Here is a 5,000-nt window from a genome sequence, read left to right on the forward strand (position 1 = left end):
CCCAGGGCCTTCCCCGCTCTCAACAACCTCCACCCACGGTCCCCCTCCACCGGGCTTAATAGTCCACAACCGGGTCCCAGGGCCTTCCCCGCTCTCAACAACCTCCACCCACGGTCCCCCTCCACCGGGCTTAATAGTCCACAACCGGGACCCAGGGCCTTCCCCGCTCTCAACAACCTCCACCCACGGTCCCCCTCCACCGGGCTTAATAGTCCACAACCGGGACCCAGGGCCTTCCCCGCTCTCAACAACCTCCCCCCACGGTCCCCCTCCACCGGGCTTAATAGTCCACAACCGAGACCCAGGGCCTTCCCCGCTCTCAACAACCTCCACCCACGGTCCCCCAAGACGCACGTTCCAAGCCTTAACCCTCAGACCATCCACCCCCCGGGCGGGACCCCACACCCACCTGACCCCAACTCACTCCCACCAAAAACACCACCACCGCCACCGCCTCAACGGCCTGCCCCACCCAGCACTCCCACACACACACCTGCCCCACCAACGCTCCACACACGCTTTCTTCCCTCTCCCCGACCCGACCCAAGCCATCGCACCGCACCGGGTGAGGGCCTAAGCTTCCTCGCCCGCCCCCCCGCCCCCGACACGCAGGCAGGCAGAGGGAAAGGCCTCAGCGCCCCCCAGGACCGTCGCGCCGCCTTGGCCTCACGGCTTCCCTGCTCCCGCACGGCAGACACACGCCCCGCTCTACCCCCGCTGGGGCCAAAAGCTGCCTACGGCACCTGGGATTCCCAGGCGGTCACCCATCCAGGTACTAGCCAGGCCCGGGACGGTTTACCTTCCGAGATCGGACGAGATCGGGGGCATTCGGTCCGGTATGGCCGTAGGCCCCCGCCTCCCCGGGCTTTAGCGTCAGCAGCCTGGCCTCAGTCAGCCGGGCCCAAACAATTAACCCGGAGGCCGGGCCGAGGGAAAACTTCCTCCGAGCCGGCCCAAGGGGAAGGGAGGACGAGGACGCCGGGCCCGGGAGGTGACAGGACGTGCACGTCAGACCCGGGAAGCTGTGCGCCCCGAGGTTAACCCCCGGGCCGGGGCGGGGAGAGAAAAATGTTCTAAGTCCGGTAGGGACAGCAGGTCAACCCCGGTCCGAGGCGGGGAGAGAAATTTTCCAAGTCCGGCAGGGACAGCAGGTCAACCCCGGCCGCCGTAGCAGAGGTTGACCTGGTGTCCGATTCGCTCCCCGGGCACCAGGTCAACCTCGGGCGCTTTAGCGGAGGTTGACCTGGTGTCCGATTCGCTCCCCGGGCACCAGGTCAACCTCGGGCGCCTTAGCAGAGGTTGACCTGGTGTCCGATTCGCTCCCCGGGCACCAGGTAAACCGTGGCCGCTTTCAGCGGAGGTTGACCTGGTGGCCGATCCCCTCCTCGGGCTCCAAGTCCGGCAGGGACAGCAGGTGAACCCCGGCCGCTTTAGCAGAGGTTGACCTGGTGTCCGATTCGCTCCCCGGGCACCAGGTAAACCGTGGCCGCTTTCAGCGGAGGTTGACCTGGTGGCCGATCCCCTCCTCGGGCTCCAAGTCCGGCAGGGACAGCAGGTCAACCCCGGCCGCTTTAGCAGAGGTTGACCTGGTGTCCGATTCGCTCCCCGGGCACCAGGTAAACCGTGGCCGCTTTCAGCGGAGGTTGACCTGGTGGCCGATCCCCTCCTCGGGCTCCAAGTCCGGCAGGGACAACAGGTCAACCCCGGTTCCGGGCGGGGAGAGAAAAATTTTCTAAGTCCGGCAGGGACAGCAGGTCAACCCCGGCCGCCGTAGCAGAGGTTGACCTGGTGTCCGATTCGCTCCCCGGGCACCAGGTCAACCTCGGGCGCCTTAGCAGAGGTTGACCTGGTGTCCGATTCGCTCCCCGGGCACCAGGTAAACCGTGGCCGCTTTCAGCGGAGGTTGACCTGGTGGCCGATCCCCTCCTCGGGCTCCAAGTCCGGCAGGGACAGCAGGTGAACCCCGGCCGCTTTAGCAGAGGTTGACCTGGTGTCCGATTCGCTCCCCGGGCACCAGGTAAACCGTGGCCGCTTTCAGCGGAGGTTGACCTGGTGGCCGATCCCCTCCTCGGGCTCCAAGTCCGGCACGGACAGCAGGTCAACCCCGGCCGCTTTAGCAGAGGTTGACCTGGTGTCCGATTCGCTCCCCGGGCACCAGGTAAACCGTGGCCGCTTTCAGCGGAGGTTGACCTGGTGGCCGATCCCCTCCTCGGGCTCCAAGTCCGGCAGGGACAGCAGGTCAACCCCGGCCGCTTTAGCAGAGGTTGACCTGGTGTCCGATTCGCTCCCCGGGCACCAGGTAAACCGTGGCCGCTTTCAGCGGAGGTTGACCTGGTGGCCGATCCCCTCCTCGGGCTCCAAGTCCGGCAGGGACAACAGGTCAACCCCGGTTCCGGGCGGGGAGAGAAAAATTTTCTAAGTCCGGCAGGGACAGCAGGTCAACCCCGGCCGCCGTAGCAGAGGTTGACCTGGTGTCCGATTCGCTCCCCGGGCACCAGGTCAACCTCGGGCGCCTTAGCAGAGGTTGACCTGGTGTCCGATTCGCTCCCCGGGCACCAGGTAAACCGTGGCCGCTTTCAGCGGAGGTTGACCTGGTGGCCGATCCCCTCCTCGGGCTCCAAGTCCGGCAGGGACAGCAGGTGAACCCCGGCCGCTTTAGCAGAGGTTGACCTGGTGTCCGATTCGCTCCCCGGGCACCAGGTAAACCGTGGCCGCTTTCAGCGGAGGTTGACCTGGTGGCCGATCCCCTCCTCGGGCTCCAAGTCCGGCACGGACAGCAGGTCAACCCCGGCCGCTTTAGCAGAGGTTGACCTGGTGTCCGATTCGCTCCCCGGGCACCAGGTAAACCGTGGCCGCTTTCAGCGGAGGTTGACCTGGTGGCCGATCCCCTCCTCGGGCTCCAAGTCCGGCAGGGACAGCAGGTCAACCCCGGCCGCTTCAGCTGAGGTTGACCTGGTGTCCGATTCGCTCCCCGGGCACCAGGTAAACCGTGGCCGCTTTCAGCGGAGGTTGACCTGGTGGCCGATCCCCTCCTGGGGCTCCAAGTCCGGCAGGGACAACAGGTCAACCCCGGTCCCAGGCGGGAGAGAAAAATTTTCTAAGTCCGGCAGGGACAACAGGTCAACCCCGGTTCCGAGCGGGAGAGAAAAATTTTCTAAGTCCGGCAGGGACAACAGGTCAACCCCGGTCCCAGGCGGCAGAGAAAAATTTTCTAAGTCCGGCAGGGACAACAGGTCAACCCCGGTCCCAGGCGGGAGAGAAAAAATTTCTAAGTCCGGCAGGGACAACAGGTCAACCCCGGTCCCAGGCTGGAGAGAAAAATTTTCTAAGTCCGGCAGGGACAGCAGGTCAACCCCGGCCGCTTTAGCAGAGGTTGACCTGGTGTCCGATTCGCTCCCCGGGCACCAGGTCAACCTCTGGCGCTTTAGCAGAGGTTGACCTGGTGTCAGATTCGCTCCCCGGGCACCAGGTCAACCTCGGTCGCTTTAGCAGAGGTTGACCTGGTGTCCGATTCGCTCCCCGGGCACCAGGTAAACCGTGGCCGCTTTCAGCGGAGGTTGACCTGGTGGCCGATCCCCTCCTGGGGCTCCAAGTCCGGCAGGGACAGCAGGTCAACCCCGGTCCCAGGCGGGGAGAGAAAAAATTTCTAAGTCCGGCAGGGACAACAGGTCAACCCCGGTCCCAGGCTGGAGAGAAAAATTTTCCAAGTCCGGCAGGGACAGCAGGTCAACCCCGGCCGCTTCAGCTGAGGTTGACCTGGTGTCCGATTCGCTCCCCGGGCACCAGGTAAACCGTGGCCGCTTTCAGCGGAGGTTTACCTGGTGGCCGATCCCCTCCTCGGGCTCCAAGTCCGGCAGGGACAACAGGTCAACCCCGGTCCCAGGCGGGAGAGAAAAATTTTCTAAGTCCGGCAGGGACAACAGGTCAACCCCGGTTCCGAGCGGGAGAGAAAAATTTTCTAAGTCCGGCAGGGACAACAGGTCAACCCCGGTCCCAGGCGGCAGAGAAAAAATTTCTAAGTCCGGCAGGGACAACAGGTCAACCCCGGTACCGGGCGGGAGAGAAAAAATTTCTAAGTCCGGCAGGGACAACAGGTCAACCCCGGTCCCAGGCGGCAGAGAAAAAATTTCTAAGTCCGGCAGGGACAACAGGTCAACCCCGGTCCCGGGCGGGAGAGAAAAATTTTCTAAGTCCGGCAGGGACAACAGGTCAACCCCGGTCCCAGGCGGCAGAGAAAAAATTTCTAAGTCCGGCAGGGACAACAGGTCAACCCCGGTCCCAGGCGGGAGAGAAAAATTTTCTAAGTCCGGCAGGGACAACAGGTCAACCCCGGTCCCAGGCGGCAGAGAAAAAATTTCTAAGTCCGGCAGGGACAACAGGTCAACCCCGGTACCGGGCGGGAGAGAAAAAATTTCTAAGTCCGGCAGGGACAACAGGTCAACCCCGGTCCCAGGCTGGAGAGAAAAAATTTCTAAGTCCGGCAGGGACAACAGGTCAACCCCGGTCCCAGGCGGCAGAGAAAAAATTTCTAAGTCCGGCAGGGACAACAGGTCAACCCCGGTCCCAGGCGGCAGAGAAAAAATTTCTAAGTCCGGCAGGGACAACAGGTCAACCCCGGTCCCAGGCGGCAGAGAAAAAATTTCTAAGTCCGGCAGGGACAACAGGTCAACCCCGGTCCCAGGCGGGAGAGAAAAATTTTCTAAGTCCGGCAGGGACAACAGGTCAACCCCGGTCCCAGGCGGCAGAGAAAAATTTTCTAAGTCCGGCAGGGACAACAGGTCAACCCCGGTCCCAGGCGGCAGAGAAAAAATTTCTAAGTCCGGCAGGGACAACAGGTCAACCCCGGTCCCAGGCTGGAGAGAAAAAATTTCTAAGTCCGGCAGGGACAACAGGTCAACCCCGGTCCCAGGCGGGAGAGAAAAAATTTCTAAGTCCGGCAGGGACAACAGGTCAACCCCGGTCCCGGGCTGGAGAGAAAAATTTTCTAAGTCCGGCAGGGA

At 63.0% G+C, this 5,000-nt stretch overlaps 1 non-coding gene across 1 annotated transcript; it reads right to left on the minus strand.

Annotated features, from left to right (window-relative positions):
* Nucleotides 1-731: 731 nt before the first annotated feature.
* On the minus strand, nt 732-850 carry LOC142006655 (5S ribosomal RNA). The gene has a single exon (XR_012643699.1). It is a non-coding gene; the product is annotated as a 5S ribosomal RNA (ribosomal RNA).
* Nucleotides 851-5,000: the final 4,150 nt, after the last annotated feature.

The sequence above is a fragment of the Carettochelys insculpta genome, unplaced genomic scaffold (assembly GCF_033958435.1).
Source record: "Carettochelys insculpta isolate YL-2023 unplaced genomic scaffold, ASM3395843v1 scaffold_0102, whole genome shotgun sequence".
Taxonomy (NCBI): domain Eukaryota; kingdom Metazoa; phylum Chordata; order Testudines; family Carettochelyidae; genus Carettochelys; species Carettochelys insculpta.